Source organism: Mobula hypostoma, chromosome 9 (genome assembly GCF_963921235.1).
Source record: "Mobula hypostoma chromosome 9, sMobHyp1.1, whole genome shotgun sequence".
NCBI classification, from domain to species: domain Eukaryota; kingdom Metazoa; phylum Chordata; class Chondrichthyes; order Myliobatiformes; family Myliobatidae; genus Mobula; species Mobula hypostoma.
The window spans coordinates 78320431-78341336 of NC_086105.1; the positions used below are offsets into that span (position 1 = coordinate 78320431).

The following is a 20906-nucleotide window of genomic DNA, read 5'->3' on the forward strand; positions in this document are numbered from 1 at the left end:
TTAAAGAATAAAGCTATTTTCTAAAGGTATTTGCTTAGGTTCTTTACCAAAAGTTGTGAAATATTTAGCACATAGAATTGTGGGAAGCCTGTTGATTCAAAGCAGGCAACTAAAAAGAAAACTGATTTAGTATAATAGACTATATCTTGTTGGCTAATCCAGTTTTTTTTTCCTTTAAGGGACATTAAAAATCCACAATTTTCTTGGACTTTAGTGCAGAGCCTTGTCTTATACAATTCCCCAGTGTCTCGGATTCTATTCTAATTTAGAGCTGATGTGCACTTGAAATCTCATTGATTTCAATGTGATTGTATGGATTTGGATTAAGAGATGAAAGGGAAATTTATTTTCAAAAGTATTTTATTTATTTATTTAGCGATAGGCTCTTTCAGCCCTTCTGGCTATGGTGTACTGCCCCAGCAACCTTTATATTCTAGTGCTCTTGAAATGAATGCTAACATTGCATTTGTCTTCCTCACCACCAATTCAACCTGTAAATTAACCTTCCAGGAATTCTGCATGAGGACTCCCCAGTCCATTTGCACTTTGAGTTTTTAAATTTTCTCTCCTTCCACCAATGTGCATGACTGTACATTTCCCGACATTGTTTCCACCTGCCACTTCTTTGCCCATTCTACTGAGTCTGTCTGAGTCTTGTAACCTCTCTGCTTCCTCAACACTACATGCCCCTCCACCTTTCTCTGTATCGTCCGCAAACCTTGCCACAAAGCCATCAATTTCATCATCCAAATAATTGACATACAACGTAAAAAGAACCAGTCCCAACACTAGTCACCGACAACTGATCAGAAAAGGATCCCTTTATTCCCACTCTTTACCTCCTGCCAATCAGCTAATGCTCTATCCATGCTAGAGCATTAATACTATGGTACCCTGGGCTGTTATCTTGTTTAGCAGTCTCATGTGCGGCAGCTTGTCAAAGGCCTTCTGAAAACTGAAGTACACAACATCCACTGATTTTCCTTTCTCTAACCTGCTTGTTATTTCTTCAAAGAATTGCAACAGATCTGTCAGGCAAGATTTCCCTTAAGGAAACCATGCTGACTTTGTCCTCTTGTCATGTGCTATCACGTACCTTGGTTAGAATTCAAGAAGGAGCCTTCATGATGGAAACTGTTGTGAATGGTATCATTTAATTTGTTGATTCTTGTGGTCATCCGTCAATGTTGAATGCATTGATGAAGGCACAATTGCTCTAGCTTTTAATGTAGAAAAGGTAAAAGGGTTAATTATTTGCAGAGTATTTCAGTTAATTTAGACTTCTCAAATGTGTTCATGGCATAAAACATAAACACAAAGTGGCCATTGAGTGTACTTTCATGATCTTCTGCTATTTTAGCCCATCCACTTCAAAGTTTGATGACTTGTGCATTCAGAGATGCTCTTCTGTACACCACTATTGTAACGTGTGGTTACTGTTGCCTTCCTATCAGCTTGAACCAGTCTGGCTATTCTTGTCAACACTAGAGATTGTTGTGCTTGAAAATGCCAGGAGATCAGCAGTTTCTCAGATGGTTCAATCACCCTGTCTGGCACCAACAATCATTCCACAGTCAGTCACTTGGGTCACAGTTCTTTCCCATTCCGATGTTTGGTTTGAACAACGATTGAACCTCTTGGCCATGTCTGCATTGTGTTACTATCACACAATTAACTAATTAGATGTTTGCATTAATGAGCAGGTGTCCCTAATAAAGTGGCCACTGAGTGTATATGTTTCATGTAGTCTTGCTAGTTTTTGGATGACACTTTTGTGTTTTTCTGTTTTACTTTATGTTCACCTGACCTCACTTGTACATTACAAGATGAAATGGGGACATATTATGTGAGTGATGCATTTGACCTACCCACAGTTCTTGTGGTATGGGGATGACTCATAATAGGTTAAAAGGTTTTAAGAATTTTTGCTTGGGCGATTTCAAAAAAAACTTGCAAGGTTTTTTTAGCTCATGAAACATGAGTTTGTTGTTTGTTTATTTTCTCTACATAGTGCTTGCAGTATGATAAAGTGGCAGTGTTTTTCTTCTATGATGATTTGTCATTAGCTCAATCATTAGCTCAAGGAGCAAACTATATAATGAAATGGCATTTAGTGTTCTGCACAATAAAATTATAAAATGTTTAACTGTGTCCAGTTAAATATTTAACTGATATCCTATATAGATAAGATTAAGATCCTTTGTTACAATTTGTGAGTCAGTCTTTAAAGATTTAAGTTTTAACCTCCATGAAATGGTGAAAATAGATTATTTTCAGTTAGTATCATTGTAACTTCAAGAAAATAGTACCAAAGTATCCAGATACATTTGCAAGTTTAGACAAGGAAGAGAGCTGGTCTCAGTGGGAGCGGTTCCTAAAAATGCTACATTTTTGCACTCATTTACTCTTAAGTTAAAACAGGCAAAGTAAACCAAGATGTCTGCTGTTGTGTATATGTGTCTGTATATGTGTATATGTTTCTGTATATGTGTGTGTATGTATATATGTGTTTGTGTATGGTGTATGTGTGTATATATGTGTGTGTGTTCAAATGTATGTGTGTGTGTATTTTTATATAATGTGTGTTTATTTATATAAATGTTTCAAGGGTTAACATTAGTTTTTAAATGGTGCATGTTTCAGCTACTGCCTAGAAAGTTTGTTCAAAAATCAGTGTCAGTGTTGAGAATTCTTATTTTTCTAACTGGTATATTTTTTGCATTTCTATTTTCAAAAGTTAATCTTTCCCTTCATGTAATATATTAATGCGGAACATGGTCATTCTGATGGAAGCTTCACTAGTATGCTAATTTTCAGATCTTTGGCCTTTCTAAATGGTGAGATATGCTGGGAGTCTTTGAAAATACTGCATTAATACTACACATCAGTCTAATGAAGGGAAGGACTTCATCCTGAAAGAAGCTGGGGCTGGCTTTCGGTTCTCAGCCTGTAGTAAGTAGCGTTAGTGAACAAAAAATGAAAGCTCTCTTTTTATTCTGCTGGACAATATCAATTTTCAGCAAAGCAACATTTATGTTCAGTTTCTTTTAATATTCATACTGAGGATCTGGTCTTCATAGAATCATAGAAAATGGCAGTACAGAAAAAGACCCTTCAGCCCATCTAGTCCATGCCAAACCATCTGAACTGTCTAGTCCAATCAACCTGCATCCACACCACAGCCTTCCATACCCTTCCTATCCATGTACTTATCCAGACTTCCATGGAATGGTAAAAATAGATTATTTTCAGTGGAATGGTGTTGAAATTGAAATCACATCCACCACTTCTGATGGCAGCTCATTCCACACACTCTGTGAAGAATTTTCCTTTGTTCCCTTAAATGTTTCACCTTTCACCCTACCTCAGTGGAAAAAGCCTGCTTGCATTTACCCTACCTATACCCTTCATAATCTTTTAAACACTTAATCAAAACTCCTCTCAATCTTCTACATTCTAGGGAATAAAGTTCTAACCTATTTGTTCTTTACCAATCCCTGCTGCACTCCACTAGTCACAGAGGCAACCGTCTGCTACCACTCTGTGGCTTCTCATGCAAAGGTCCTTCAATCCCAGCAACATCCTTGTAAATTTTCTCTGTACTCTTTCAATTTTATTTACATCTTTTCTGTAGGTAGCTGACCAAAAGTGAACATAATACTCCAAATTAGGATCCAATGTCTTACACATCTTTAACATAATATCCCAGCACCTGTATTCAGTTCTTTGATCTATGAAGGCCAATGTGCCAAAAGCTTTCCTTATGGCTCTATCTATCTATGGTGCTGCTTTCAGTGAATTATGGATCTGTATTCCCAGACTCCTTTGTTCTGCTACTCTGCCATTCACTGTGTAAGACCTATCCTGGTTGCTCCTCCCAAAGTTCAACACCTCACATTTATCTGCATAAAATTCTGTCTCCCATTTTTATGGCTGGTCCAGATCATGCTTCAAAGTTTGATAGTCTTTCTTGCTGTCCACGAAACCCCTGGTCTGGTGTTACCAGCAAATTTGCTGATCCAGTTAACACATTATCATCCAGATTGTTAATAGATAGATAGATATACTTTATTGATCCCGAGGGAAATTAGGTTTCATTACAGCTGCACCAACCAAGAACAGAGCATAAATAGAGAAATACAAAAACCACAAACCATCAAAGTCCAAAATGCAGACTATGCCAGATGGAAAATAAGTCCAGGACCAGCCTATTGGCTCAGGGTGTCTGACCCTCCGCGGGAGGAGCTGCAAGTTCAATGGCCACAGGCAGGAACGACCTCCCGTGCCTCCCAGTGTTGTATCTTGGTGGAATATGGCCGAAGTCCAACAGCAAAAAGTTCAATATCCGGTCTACAAACACGTTTCTCGATCGTAATATGACCCGGATTGCATCATCTGTTGTTAACCAGAACAGTAAGCACCCAACTCCTTTACGCTTACCGCTCTCAGTGCACTTCCAGTCAGCCCGAACGGTCTGGAAGCCGTCCATGGAGAAGTTTTGATCGGGTATGTCCTCGTGCAGCCCCATTCCAGTGAAACACATAACACTGCACTCCCGAAATGTTCTCTGATGCCTGGCTAGCGCCGTGAACTCGTCCATTTTATTACCCACCGAACTCCTCTTCTCCATAAGTTGCTGTTGTTTCGACCCTGTCCTCTTTCCTCGCCTTTTTGATCCCCCTCTGCATTCTCTGTGTGTTTTCCTCCAGATTTCAGCAGGGGTGTCCGCCGCCCTGCGTGCTAAACCGGCTGGCATAAGCGCAAGCAGCTGGTCCCTGGAATACACATTGCTACCATGCTTCTGTCCTGCTAATGAGACGTGTCGGAATGTAACTATTTCCAGCACTAAAAACCCAAATAAAACTCTCTCTACCAGCATGTTAGAGAGGGTGCAGCTGTGACGTGTTACCATGCAAAAAAAAACAAAACATAACGTAAGTTAAAAAGTAAGAAGAAGAAAGTAAGAATACTGGTCTGGAATGGCTGTAACAGGCTGCATGTACGATTGGTGCATGTGCATTAAAAAGAATGTAGATAACAAACAACAACAACAACGGACCCAGCACCAATCCCTGTGGCACTCTGCTAATCACAGGCTTCCAGTCAGAAAGGCAACCGTCTATTATCACTCTCTGGCTTCTCCCCCAATGCCAATGTCTAATGCAGTTTACTACTTTGTTTTGAATACCAAGCAACTGAACCTTCTTGTCGAACCTTGCATGTGGGGCCGTGTCAAGTGCCTTGCTGATGTCCATGTAACAAACATCCACTGCCTTGTCTTCATCAACTTTCCTGGTAACTTCCTCAAAAAAAAAATTCCATAGGATTGGTTAGACATGACCTCCCATGCACAAAACCATGCTGACTATCCCTAATCAGTCCCTGTTTATCCGAATACTCATATATCCAGTCCTTTAGAATACCTTCCAGTAACTGTGGCACTCCTGATATCAGGCTCTCCAGCCTAAAATTTCCTGGTTTATTCTCAGAGCTTTTTTTAAATGGCGGAACAATAATAGCTATCTGCCAATTCTCTGGTATTTCACCGTCACTAAAGATGATTTAAATATCTCTGCTAGGGCCCTGGTCCAAGGGAACACATTTTCAGGTCCTGGGGATTTGTCCTCTCTAATTTGCCTCAAGACAGTAAACACATCCTCCCCTGTAATCTGTATATGGTCCATGACCTTGCTGCTGCTGTAGGCATATGTAAGCTTTGTACTCTCAAAACTTCACTTTTGTAGGCCTCCCATTTCCCAAGAACACTTTTGTCAGAAAACAGTTTGTCCCAATCCACACAAAATGCTGGAGAAACTCAGCCAGCCAGGCAGCATCTATGGAAAAAAGTACAGTTGACATTTCGGGCAGAGACCCGTTGGCAGTAGTCGACTGTACTTTTTTCCGTAGATGCTGCCTGGCCTGCCGAGTTCCACTCATAAAGCCTCACTGGTAAGTTGTTCAGTCTGTCCTGGCTGAGAACTGCCGTGACAATTTCCTTGGGTAGTAATGGCACCCCTCCCACTCCAAAACAATGGAACCCCGGATCTTCGAACTGTCAGTTCTGTTCTTCCTGCAACCAAGTCTCATAAATAGCTACAATATCATAATTCCATGTGTTGATCCATGCCCTGAGTTCATCTGCTTTTCCGATATACTTCTTGCATTGAAACATACACAACTCAGAACATAGTTCCTCCATGTTCAACTTTTTGATTCCTGACTTCTTTGTCTAAGTCTCAAGAACATCTGTCTTCACAACCACGCCACGATCTGTTCCAGCATTCTGGTATCCATCCTCGTGCAATTCTAGTTTAAACCTCTTCCCCCATCCTCCCCTCTGCTGTGCAGTACTGGCAAACCTTCCTGCTGGATATTCGTCTTTCTCTAGGTTATGTGAAAACTGTTCCCTCTGTACAGGTCCCACCTTCCCTGGAAGAGAGCCCAATGATCCAAATATCTGAAGATCTCCCTTCTACACCAATTCCTTGGCCATCTGTTAAACTGCATGATTTTCCTATTTCCAGTCTCACTAGCATGTGGCATGGGTAGCAATCCTGCGATCACAACTCTGGATGTCCTGTCTTTAACTTGGCACCTAACTTCCTGAACTCAGCATGCAGAACCTAGTCCCTCTTCCTACCTATGTCATTGGTACCTATATGCACCACAACCTTTGGCTGCTCAGCCACCCACTTAAGAGCGCTGAGGAACTGATTTGAGATGCCCTGGACCCTAGCACCCAGGAGACAACATACCATCTAGAAATCTCATTCTCATCCACAGAACCTCCTGTCTAAGACCTTAAGAAATAGGAGCAGAGTTAGGTCATTCAGCCCACCGAGTCTGCTCCGCCATTCTATTATGGCTGATTTTTGGATCCTACTCAACCCCATACACTTGCCTTCTTGCCATATCCTTTGATGTCCTGACCAATCAGGAAACTATCAACTTCCGATTTAAACATCCCATGCACTTGGCCTCCACCACAGTCTGTGACAGGGCATTCCATAGATTCACTACGCTGTGACAAAAAAAAATTCCTCCTTACCTCTGTTCTAAAAGGTCGCCCTCAATTTGAGGCTGTGCCCTCTAGTTCTGATATCTCCACTATAGGAGACATACTCTCCACATCCACCTGATCTAATCCTTTCAACATTCGTTAAGTTTCAATGCTATCCCCCTGCATTCTCTAAATTCCAGTGAATACAGATCCACAGCTGCCAAATGCTCCTCATTCGTTAACCACTTCATTCCAGGAATCATCCTTGTGATCCTCCTCTGGACTGTCTCCAATGACAACACATCCTTTGAGATATGGGGCCCAAATCTGTTGACAATACTCCAAGTGCGGCCTGACCTCAGCATTATCACCTTGCTTTTATATTATATTCCCCTTGAAATGAATGCCAATGTTGCATTTGCCTTCTTTACCATAGACTCAACCTGCAAATTAACCTTTTAGGAGTCTTGCATGAGGATTCCTAAGTCCCTTTGCACTTCTGATATTTGAACTTTCTCTCCATTTAGATAGTAATCTGCACTATTGTTCCTTTTACCAACATGCATTATGATACATTTTCCAACTGTCCCATCTGTCCCTTTTTTTTTTGCCCATTCTTCCAACTTGTCTAAGTTTTGCTGCAGTCGAACTGCTTCCTCAGCACTGCCTACCCCGGTACCTATCTTTGTATCATCTGCAGACTTTGCCACAAAGCCATCAATTCCATTATCCAAATCATTGACAAACAATGAGAAAAGTAATGGTTGCAATATTGACCCCAGAGGAAAACCTCTACTCACTAGCATCCAACCAGAAAAGGCCCCCTTTATTCCCATTTAGTGCCTCCATTCTGTCAGCCATTCCTGTATCCATGCCAGCACTTTTCTTGTAATGTCATCGGATTTTGTCTTGTTAATCAGTCTTATGTAGCACCTTATGAAATGCCTTCTGAAAATCCAAGTAAATAACATCCATTGCCAGTGTCCTTCAACCCACCTGGGCAAGCTCCTCTCTCATGCCTCTGAAATTCCCTTTATTCCATTGCGATACTAATACATTTGACTTGTGCTTCTCCCTCTCAAGATGCAGTATGAATTCAATCATAATATGATCACTGTCTCCTCAGGGTTCCTTTACGTTAAGCTCTCTAATAAGATCTCGGTTATTATACAGCACCCAATCTAAGATACCCTTTCTCCTAGTCTGCTCAAGCCCAAGCTCCTCTAAAAAGCCATCGTGTAGGCATTCAACGAATTCCCTCTCTTGCAATCTGACACCAACCTGATTTTCCCAATTCTTGCATTATTAATGTCCCCATTTACAATTGTGACATTATCCTTATGACATGCCTTTTCCAGCTCCCTTTGCAGTCTCAACCCTACATCCTGACTACTATTTGGAGGTCTGTATATTATTCCCATAATGTTTTTTTTTACCCTTGCAGTTTCTTAATTCCACCCACTAAGATTCAACATTCTCTGACCCTATGTCACTTCTTTCTAAAGCTGTAATTACATCTCTTACCAATGGAGCCACACCACTGCCTATGCCTTCCTGTCTGTCCTTTCGATACAAAGTATATCCTTTGATGTTAAGGTCTCAACTATGGCTTTTTTTCAGCCACAACTCAGTGATGCCCACAATGTCATACCAACCAATCGCTAATTGCGCCACGATTTCACCCACCTTACTTTGAATGATACTGGCATTTAAGTACAGCACCTTCAGTCCTGCAGTCTTTGCCCTTTTGAATCTTGCCTCTGTGGTACATAGAAACATAGAAAACCTACAGCACAATACAGGCCCTTCGGCCCACAAAATTGTGCCGAACATGTCCCTACCTTAGAAATTACTGGGCTTACCTATAGCCCTCTATTTTTCTAAGCTCCATGTACCTATCTAAAAGTCTCTTAAAAGAACCTATCGTATCCGCCTCCACCACCGTTGCCGGCAGTCCATTCCATGCACTCACCACTCTCTAAGTAAAAAAAACTTATCCCTGACATCTCCTCTGTATCTACTCCCCAGCACCTTAAATTTGTGTCCTCTTGTGGCAACCATTTTAGCCCTGGGAAAAAGCCTCTGACTGTCCACACAATCAATGCCTCTCATCATCTTATACACCTCAATCAGGTCAGCTCTCATCCTCCGTTGCTCCAAAGAGAAAAGGCCAAGTTCATTCAACCTATTCTCATAAGGCATGCTCCCCAATCCAGGCAACATCCTTGTAAGTCTCCTCTGCACCCTTTTTATGGCTTCCACATCCTTCCTGTAGTGAGGCGACCAGAACTGAGCAGAGTACTCCAAGTGTGATCTGACCAGGGTCCTGTATAGCTGCAACATTACCTCTCAGCTCAATTTAACTGTTTGCTCTGTCTGCATTTGTACCCAATCATTGGCTTGTCCTTCCTTACATTCATGTTACACCCATCATCTATTTGTACACCTGCAGGCTCATCCTCAGCTCTATCATACTGGTTCCCATCCCCCTACCATATTAGTTTTAACTACTCCCAACTGCTCTAGTAAACCTGCCTGCAAGAATTCAAGTGCCTCGGACTCAAGTCCAACCCATCCCTTTTATACAGGTCACACCTGCCCCAGAAGAGATCCCAGTTATCCAGAAATCTGAATCCCTGTCCCCTGCTCCAGAGACTTGACTGCTGTGACTTTTCTCTGCTAGGTCATTTCTCTCCCCCCACCCAAATGGTATCCAAAGTGGTATACCTGTTGTTGAAGGGAATGGCCACAGGGATACTCTGCACTGGTTGCCTATTCCCTTTCACCTTCCTGACTGCCACCAAATTTCCTGTGTCCTGCACCGAGGATATAACTACGTCTTTATATGTCCTTTCTATTACTCCCTCAGCCTCCTAAATGATCTGGAGTTCAGTTCCAGCTTCAACTCCTTAACATGGAGTGTTAGAAGCTGCAACTGGATGCACTTCTTTTAAGTGGGGTCAAAAGGGACACTGGAGGTCTCCATGCCTTCCCACATCCCACAGGAGGAGCATTCAATTATTCTGCCTGGCATCTCTACTCTTCTAATTGCAATTATAACGAAGGAAACAATCAATAAACTGAAAAAAGATCTTACAGCTTTTTGCCTTCCCTCACTCGAGCCTCCTTTCTGAAACCTCAAATCCCCACTCTAATACTGTCCACTGCAATAAAGGCTGCTCAGTTTGCACCTGCCTTATTTTTATTTGCCCTTGCTAATGAATCTCGATTTCAGATTTGCCGCTGTTCAAACGCTGAAACTCCTGCGAAGTGCTGCTTTTTAATGCACATTTGCCAACTGTGAGTCACCTCCTCTTTCACTCCTGATCTCTGATTTGCTGCTGTTCATTCTGTTTCACTTCAAAGACTCTATAATAGTGTGCTACTGATTGTATTTTCTTTCATCTTTCACCATTGTAGGTCCTTTGTTTAATTTTCACTCTTCAAATTGATATTTGGCTGACCAAATTCTGAATTGTCGTGGTATTGTGTTCGGTGTTCTCTGTTCATTCTTATTTATGGAACCCTGTAGAGGATAAATGTATAGAATTGACTCGCTCGTTTTGTTATTAAAACAAGCTTTTTTACTTGTTTTGTACTTAACTCTTAACTCAGTTTCTGATCGTGTGCAGATCTCAATTGCAGAACTCATACTTGTTGAGTGATTCATAATACCACTTCATCAAGGTGTTTTACTTGCTATGCCTTTGAAATGTAGTTAAAACACACATGTAGCAGTAGTTTGAATTCCAGCCAGGGAGGATCAAATTTACCCTGTGAAGTTTATTCACAGCTGGAACGTGAACTTGCTTGTTTAGTTGATTGCTTCATACTCAGATACATTCAGAGTGCAGAACTATCCTCAAAATAGACTTTTCCAAGAGATTGAAGTGGGTTGGGAGAATATCTGTTCTATAGGAGAGTTGACTTCTGGATTTGAAGGAATGACTGTAGTTATATATAGAAGAAGGGATAAAACATGGAATTTGAAATATTATGTACAACTTTCAAAACAAAATTATCTATGCCTATAGATTTTTGATGACTCGAACTCTTCTGTAATGTGACGTGTTTTTGAAAGGTAATGTGATTATTCTGTTGATTTCCCTTTTGGCTCTCAAGATGTTCTCACATGCTTCAGTTCATTTTATTCATGATTGATGATGAATGCAAATGTGCTGCTAAATTTGAGGATATTGTAAAAAGTTTACTTTCACAAATGTATGATATTTTTAGTTACTATTTGAAGAGCTGTCACATGTTGCACAAAGGCAGGTGGATTCAAGTATATTGAGGGATTTGCTTTTCAAATGTAACATGGCATATTTGAGTGTATTGAAAAGCTGCAGATGGTGAAAATTTGTAAAGCTAAGTGAAATGCTGGAGATGCTCAGCACATGGGGCAGCTTCTGAGGTGAGAGATACAGTAAACATTTCCATTGCGTGACCATCATCATAGCTAGAAGAGTGAGAAAGCATATATGTTTTATGTTGTGGAAGGAATGAAGGGATGAAGAGAAACATTGTTCAGGTGACTAAATTGCGGGCAGTGTTTAAGAGAGGGTGATCTATCTGCAGGAGATTAATAGAAGAAGATGAATGGAGATAGTAGAGAAAGGAAAAGAAAACATACTGGAACTGTGGGTTGCAGAACATAGGTATTGGAAGTTAAAATAAAAAATAATGCTGGCAATTCTCAGCAGATCAGATGAGCGTACTGGGAGAAAACTTGATGTGTGGTTGGATCACCTAATACTAGAAAGCAAACAGGAAATGCTGATTATCTGATATTATTAATTCCATGTTGAATCCAGAGGACTGCACCAGGCTTAGAAGGAAGTTGAGTTGTTCCTTGAACTTGCATTACAATTCTCAGAAGTGACCTCACTTACAGTATGTAATGAACAGAAGATAATGAAAAATAGAAAAACAATACATAAAGCAAAAAAAAATGAAGATCTTGATTGTGTATTGAATAGATTCATCAGTGTTGGAGTGAACATGTGTAGCTTAATGAAATACTAATCATGAAACAAAGATCTATCACGACAAAGAGAAAATTGAAGATATTCAGCAGGCTGGTTGTAGAAATTTAAGAAAAGGCATGACATTACATTTTTAAAGATATAAAAAATTTTAAAGAAAATGCAATTGCTGATCAGTAAGCAGCAGAGAAATTCATTAATAAGTTTTGAAGATGGTTGCTGATGAAAATCTTAACACCAGAACAAGTCAACAATACTGATTGTTTTTATTCCTTACATAAAACCTAAAAGAAGTAACAAATACGGTGTACTATAACTTTTTACTCAAAAGCATGGCATCGTAGTTGGTGAATGAAAGACTGCTATTGTTTGTTATTGCTCAACAGCTGATTCAGGTATTCTCCTGATGCTGCTGTACTGCTTTTGTTACCCTGCACACACTAAATTTTCATTCACGTAATGGTATGTAACGATCTTTCCTGTTAAGTACAGGTATGTGAAGAACAAATGAAAGACAAACTCTGCTTACTGGTAACACACACACATTCACAGTTGCAAATGATGGCGATCCTAAGCTATCTCATTATATATTCCAAAATCTGAAATTGGAAACACTTGGCCCTAAGCATTTTGGCAAGGGACACTCAACCTGTATGATCTGGGGAACCAGCAACACATCTTCAGCAACACACACACAAAATGCTGTAAGTACTCAACAGATCAGTTGACTGTTTATTCATTTATGTAGATGGTGTCTGACCTGCTGAGCTCCTCCAGCATTTTGTGTGTGTTGTTTTGGGTTTCCAGCATCTGCAGATTCTCTTGTATTTATTATTATGTAAGATCATAAGATATAGGAGCAGAATTAGCCCATCGAGTCTGCTCTGCCATTTCATCATGGCTGAACCACTTTTCCTCTCAGCCCCAATCTCCTGCCTTCCCCCTGTATCCCTTCATGCTCTGACCATTCAAGAATCTATCAACCTCTGCTTTAAATATACATAAAGACTTGGCCTCCTCAGCTAACTGTTGCAACGAATTCCACAGATTCACCGCTCTCTGGCTAAAGAAATTCTTTCACATCTCAGTTCTAAAAGGATGGCCGTCTATTCTGAGACTGTGTCCTCTGAATAGACTCACACACCATAGGAAACATCCTCATCACATCCATTATATCAAGGCTTTTCAACATTTGATAATTTTCAGTAAAGTCGCCCCTCATTCTTCTGAAATCTATTGAATACAGGCCCAGAACCATCAAACATTCTTCATATAACAAGCCGTTCAATCCTGCAATCATTTTCGTGAACCTCCCTTGAAACTTCTCCAGTGTCTGCTCATCCTTTCTAAGATAAAGGGCCCAGAACTTCTCTCAGTACTCCAAGTGAGGCCTCACCAGATCTTTATAAAGTCTTAACATTACATCCTTGCTTTTATATTCTAGTTCTCTTGAAATGAATGCTAACATCATTTGCCTTCCTCACCACTAACTCAACCTGCAAATTAACCTTCAGGAAGTTCTGCATAAGGTTTGCCAAGTCCCTTTGCACCTCAGATTTTTGAATTTTCTTTCCATTTAGAAAATAGTCCACCCCTTCATTTCTTCTACTGAAGTTTATGATCATACACTTCCTGACACTATTCCATCTACCACTCCTGTGCCCATTCTCTTAATCTAAGTACTTCTGTAGCCTCTTTAATTTCTCAAAAAGTCATTGAATTATAATGTAAAACCAGTAGTCACCGGCAGACAACCAGAAAAGGCACTCTTTATTTCCACACTCTCTCCTGCCAATCAGCCACTGCTTTATTCATGTGTGGCACCTTGTCAAAAGCCTTCTAAAAATCTCAGTGCGCAACATCAACTGATTCTCCTTTGCTTATCCTGCTTGTTATTTCTTCAAAGAATTCTGACAAATTTGTCAGGCAAGATTTTCCCTTGAGGAAACAATGCTGACTACAGCCTATTTTATCAGGTGCCTCCAAGTATCCCGAAACCACATCGTTAACAGTTGGCTCCAACATCTTTCCAACCAATGACATCAGACTAACTGGCCTATAATTTACTTTCTTCTGCTGTCCCCCTTTTTGAAGAGTGGAGTGACATTTGTAATTTTCCAGTCTTCTGGAACCATTCCAGAATCGAGTGATTATTACTAATGCCTCCACAATTCATTCCCCATGAAAGGAGTGCTAAGTGATTGCAACAACTGGCGTGGCATCACACTTTTGTCAGTGCCCAGTAAGAATCTCACCAAAGTCATTGTCCAGTGGATTACAGGCGCTGTTCATGTGTGCCTGAGGAAGGAGCAAACTGGCTTCAGGAGGAACAGAGCCTGCGTCAATCAGATCTTCACACTGTGAACATCACAGAGCAGTGCATAGAGTGACGAGACAACTGTATGTAATTTTATGAGCTTTGAAAAGGCTTTTGATCACATCCACAGGAAACATCTCAAATGTGATCCCTTCCAAAAATGTCCACCTTATCCAGAGTTTCTACGCTAACTTTACCTGCACAGTTAGTGACAGCAACATGAGCGTTGAAGTCAAGACAGGAGTCAGGCAAGGCTATGTGATGTGGGTGATATTGTTTAACCTGGTGATTTACTGGATTATGAGGCAAACAATGAAAACTAACCAGAGGGGCATTAGGTGGACTCTATTCACTACTTTGGAAGACCTTGATTTTACAGGCGTCCTTGCATTACTATCACATACACACTAACACATGCAGGAGAAAACTCAGAGCTTATGTACCTTTGGTGGACAGGCCAGAGTCAGCCAGAGAAAGACTGAGACCTTGACCCCCAAAGTGGAGTCTCCTCCTCCTTTCAAGGCATGTGACGTCGACTTACCCAGTACTGGCAGTTTCACCTACCAGTGCAGCATCATTCAGCAGGATGATGGGACCAAGGACGTCATCCTATGCAGACTCAGCAAAGCTAGAAATGTCTTCAGAGCACTCAGCAACATATGGGGATCTGTCCACATTAAATGAAGCTGTACTAGAGCTGTGTTCTGCCCATACTCTTGTATGGGTCAGACTGCTGGCTCTAGTTCTGTCCATACTCTTGTATGGGTCAGACTGCTGGCTCATGACAAAGAACAACCTTGCCAAGTTGTCTCCATTTCACACCATGAGCCTCTGGGAGATCCTCTGTATCTTTTGGCCGAGAAAGAACTCCAACTGCATCCAGCTTCTCAGTATTATCAAGAGGACATGGCCCCATTCATCATGAGAAAGCATTGGAGATGGATTGGGCATGTGATCAGAAGAGAGGCCAATCCATCATCAAAACAGCACTTCACTGTATCCCTGAAGGGCAGAGGAAATGCAGTAGACCAAAGGCAACTTGGTGCTGAACTTCAGAAGCAGAATTGAAGACCCTAAACCACACCTGCAACACAAGATGTTCAAGGACCTTCATTTCTGCCTTAAGTGCCAGTAGTCATAATGAGCAGTAAATAAGTAAGTATTCCATTTACTCTGTGGTGACTTAATGAGTTCCAATTTGTTTTTCTGCATGTCCTTCTTATATTTTTCTAGTATCTACAAGCATTTTAAAAAATAATGTTGGTGATTTCAATAACCTCTTGTAATGAATTTGAAACTTCTTGGAAATCTTTCACTGTGAGCAACTTTCTACATCCAAGATTTTAATGTATTTTTCAGAAAGAAACATTTACTTATTTACTGATCTGTAGAAAGGTAAAACTTCCATAATTTTGGCCATTTTTATTGTAGCTTTTCTGCTGAAATGAATATCCCTCAGTTTTTTAAAGCTGCTTTTATAAACACTGTCCTATACTTTTCTGATGTAATTCTAATGAAGATTTTCATGTCTGCCTTTTACTTTAGCTTGAACTATGCAAGTATAATTGTGAGTGGGTCAAGAAAACTGCAGATGCTGGAAATTCAAAACAAAAACAGAAAACCACCATTGCTTGTGAAACTGATGGGATAAACATCAGAACAGTTCTGATAAAGGGTCCTTGATGTGAAATTTTGTCTCTGGTTTTCTCTTGCAATTGTTACGTACCCCGTAACTGGGTTGCCAAACCAGCAGATATGGATCACTCAGTTGGAGTCTGGATTACTAGAACTAAGAAAGTTTTATTAAAGAAACAAGCAACACAGTACTCTAATCAAAAGGATAATAAATGCAACAGTTCAGCAATGATAAACACACATGTACACAAAATTAAGATAACAGGATCAATCAAGCTCTATCGTTGTCTAGGGGTAAATGACCAGTTTCAAAGTGACGCAAAGTTCAGTTCAATTTAGTTCAGTTCAGTTCGCAGTAATCGCTGCCGTAGGAGATGGACAGTGGGGGGAAGGAGAGAGAGAGAGAGCAAAACGAATGAATATTCAAACGGCTTCCACACACAGACCTTCGATATTCTTCGCAGTCAGCTTTCGTGCGAGCCCTTTGTGATGTCATCTGAGGTCACCGACCGTGACCCCTCCGTTTCCAGATACGATCGTTTCTCTGCGGTGAACCTGGCACCCAGGCAAGGGTGGACGCACACCAGGTTCCCGCCGATCGTGCCTTTCCACCCTGTGCGTCTATGCTTGATCCCGCGACCAGCCGTCCAAAACTTCCCACCGACTTGTGGGAGACACACCGCTTCCAGGGTCTCGTTACCTCGGGGTGTCGTGTGTGTCTTGCCTTAGCGAACCTGTCCCTTTTTATTCCCCTGCTGGAGTATCGCCTGTCCATCACTTCAAACAGTTCAGGGTTCAAAGGAGGAGCCGATCTTGACAGCTCTCCTTCCGTTAAACTCTCCCGTCCCTTCATTAACATCTCCAAATGCTGCTCTATTGTTTCCCTTATCTCTCTTTCTCCTGAAGACAGGTGGCAGACCAACTGCTGAACCCACTGGTGCCAGCACAGGACAGCCAACATCTTAATCTATGTGTATTCTCATCACACAATGATGCTCCATGATCTGAGTATTCCTATGAGTTTTGTTTTTGTTTATAAATTATTTTGTTATTTTAGTCTGAGTACGTGTTATAGGCTCCCAAAAGATATTAAAAACAAGTCTCAATATAACACATACAATTAATACCACAAGATTCAGTTAATTTCTCTTTCCTAAAATGTTACTTCATTAAGTTACATGTCTGTAGATATGTATTTTCTCCGTAAACTTTCAGTCTTGATGCTAAATTTCCTATTTCCAATCAGTAGGTATCAACATCATTGTTACTTCCGTTATCTGAAGGCTTCAAAAGAGTTAGATTGGTTAAGGCCATTATTATTTATGATCTTTGTGATTTCAGTATGAGCAGTTCCTTTATTTTCAGTTTTACATCTGTTTATTAGTCAATTTCCCTAAGACTTTTTTTTTGTTGATTATCTTTTAGTTCTTTTGAAAACTGCTTCAAGCCCTTCGTTCATGGCTGAACCATGTCAGTCGCCTTCCTTTTCCTTGTTCTTATATTTTTATGGTTTGTTAATATCTCTATAATAATGCTGTCATTAATTTAAAAATAACTCTGTTCTCAAACCTTTGTTGCCTTGCTGCTATACTCACTCATGTCTTCAGGAGTAAACCCAGAGGAGAAATCTAGAGCTGGAGACCCTAAGGCAGTCCTACATTGACTTCGATGCTGACTGGCAGCTTCTGCAGCAACTCTGGTAGCAAACTATCATTTTTCTCTGCCATTCCTTTGGGTTCATCAACAGAGTGGAGAGGGAAGCTTGCTGCATGGGTAATAGTTTGCTCTCCATATTGCCCTGGCTGACATACTGGCTGGTGTTTCATGTAGACAACACCAGGAGGCAACATCAATGGTAGACCTTGACCAACAAAGGGCCTCCTCCTGCTGCTGTCATTTTGTTGACTTATTCCTTTTTGAATTTTTAACTATAAAGAAACCCTTTTGTAATTATGTTTTTAATTTGTGGTTAATTTACTTTTAATTTGTATAGGAAAAATAATTTGAATCAAATTATTGAATGTAAAAGGCAACTTTTTCAAATCATTCAAATGACCTACTGTATTTCTCAAAGCTGGGAAGTTGAGAAAATACGTATGTTTTAGGGAATCATAAAATTCATGCTCTGAAATGAGACAAATTTCCATGATCCAAGCTCAGTCAAGACTCAAAAAGGAGGAAGCAGGCTTTTTAATGCTGCTGTAATAGGAACTTCAATAATGTCAGGATCACTATTGTATTCTCTTGCAGCTCACTTTCTTTCTATATGTCATACTGTATGCCTTTTGTTTGGAAAAAAAACGCCATGTATAGCACTGGAATATTTTCTGTGACTTGAAAACTTGCATAGTTGTGTCCGAGAAAGCTTATTTTTTTGTTTCTCTGTAGATGCCTCAATTAACTAAAGTGGTTTCTTTCATAGAGCTTGTTTTTCTGTTTCTTCTGCACCTCCAGGCATTGATCTCACCCGCTTCCTTAATCAAACATAAGCAGTGCAGGGCTGCAACCATTTTTGCCAAGGCTTCACTGTCTTTAATTTTGGCATTATTATTATCCTGATTTTGGTGGATGTTTGTTTCCATAAGATCATAAGGCATAGGAGCAAATTAGGCCATGTGGCCCATCGAGTCTGCTCCGCCATTCAATCATGGCTGATCCTATTTTTTTTAGTCTCCTCCTCAACCTCAGTTCTCGGCCTTCTCCCCGTAATCTTTGATGCCATGTCCAATCAAGAACTTATCAACCCCTGCCTTAAATACACCCAATAACTTGGCCTCCACAACTGCATGTGGCAACAAGTTCCACAAATTCACCTAAGAAATTTCTCTGTTTTGAAAGGTCGTCCCTCTATCCTGAGGCTCTGCCCTCTTGTGTTGGACTCTCCCACCATGGAAAACATCCTTTCCACATCTACTCTGTCTAGGCCTTTCAACATTTGAAAGGTTTCAATGCCCCCATCATCCTTCTGAGTACAGACCCAGAGCCATCAAACATTCCTTGTATGATAACCCATTAATTCCTGGAATCATCCTCGTGAACCTGGTCTGGACTGTCTCCAATGCCAGCACATCTTTTCTAACATGAGAGGCCCAAAACTGTTCACAATACTCAAGGAGAGGCCTCACCAGTGCCTTATATAGCCTCAGCATCACATCCTTGCTCTTGTACTCTAGACCTCTTGAAATAAATGCTAACATGGCATTTGCCACCTTCACCACTGACTTGGCCTGCAAGTTAACCTTTAGGGTGTTCTGCATAAGGATTCCCAAGTCCCTTTGTGTCTCAGATTTTTGGATTTTCTTTCCATTTAGAAAATAGTCTGCACATTTTTTCTACTACCAAAGTGCATGACCAACCATTTTCCAACATTGTGTTTCATTTGTGACTTTCTTGCCCATTCTGCTAATCTGTCTAGGTCCTTCTGCATCCTACCTGTTTTCCCAACACTACCTGCCCCTCCACCAATCTTTGTATTATCTGCAAACTTGGCAACAAGCCATCTATTCCATCACCTAAATCATTTATATATAGCATGAAAAGAAGTGGTCCCAACACTGACCCCTGTGGAACAGCACTAGTCACTGGCAGCCAATCAGAAAAGGATTCTTTTATTCCCACTCGCTACCTCCTACCAATCAGCCGTGCTGTAACCATGTTAGTAACTCTTCTGTAATACCATGGGCTCTTAAATTGGTAAGCATCCTCATGTGTAGCGCTTTGTCAAAGGCCTTCTGAAAGTCCAAATATACAATGTCCACTGCATCCCCTTTACTATCCTACTTGTAATTTCCTCAAAGAATTCCAACGTCAGGCAGGATTTTCCCTTAAGGAAACCATGCTGACTTTGTCCTATCTTGTCGTGTTTCACCAAGTACTCTTGTCACCTTATCCTTAATTGACTCCAACATCTTCCCAACCACTGATGTCAGGCTAACTGGTCAAAATTTCATTTCTGCTGCCTTCCTCCTTTCTTAAAGAGTAGAGTGACATTTGCAATTTTCCAGTGCTCTGGCACCATGCCAGAGTCCAATGATTTTTGAAAGATAATTTCTAATGCCACCACAGTCTCTAACGTTACCTCTTTCAGAACCCGAGGATGCAGTTCATCTGGTCTGAATGACTTATGTCTTTCAGTTTTTTGAGCAGCTTCTCTTTTGTAATAGTAATTGCACCCACTTCTCTTCCTTCACACACTACATTAGGCATATTGCTAGTGTCTTCTACAGTGCAGACTGATGTAAAATACTCAATTAGTTCATCAGCCATCTCCTTGTCCCCCATTATTGGCCTCTATTAATTAAAGTATTGAGTATGAGAGGGGGAATGTTATGATGAGGTTGGTGAGAGGGAATCTGGAGTATTGTGTTCAGTTTTGGTCACCAAATTACAGGAAGGATATAAATAAGGTTGAAAGAGTGCAGAGAAGGTTTACAAGGATGTTGCCGGGACTTGAGAAACTCAGTTACAGAGAAAGGTTGAATAGGTTAGGACTTTATTCCCTGGAGCGTAGAAGAATGAGGGGAGATTTGATAGAGGTATATAAAATTATGATGGGTATAGATAGAGTGAATGCAAGCAGGCTTTTTCCACTGAGGCAAGGGGAGAAGAAAACCAGAGGACATGGGTTAAGGGTGAGGGTGGAAAAGTTTAAAGGGAACATTAGTGGGGGCTTCTTCACACAGAGAGTGGTGGGAGTATGGAATGAGCTGCTAAACGAGGTGGTAAATGCAGGTTCTTTTTTAACATTTAAGAATAAATTGGACAGATACAGAGTTGGGAGGTGTATGGAGGGATATGGTCCGTGTGCAGGTCAGTGGGACTAGGCAGAAAATAGTTTGGCACAGCCAAGAAGGGCCAAAAGGCCTGTTTCTGTGCGGTAGTTTTTCTATGGTTTCGATGGTTTCTATTATTTCTCCTGCCTCATTTTCTAGTGGTCCTATATCTAGTCTGATTTCTCTTTTATTTTTAA

At 40.7% G+C, this 20906-nt stretch overlaps 1 protein-coding gene across 11 annotated transcripts in view; it reads left to right on the plus strand.

Annotated features, from left to right (window-relative positions):
• Positions 1 to 20906, plus strand: part of LOC134351811 (CYFIP-related Rac1 interactor B) — a 197088-nt gene that overhangs the window by 41715 nt on the left and 134467 nt on the right. The window lies entirely within an intron of this gene.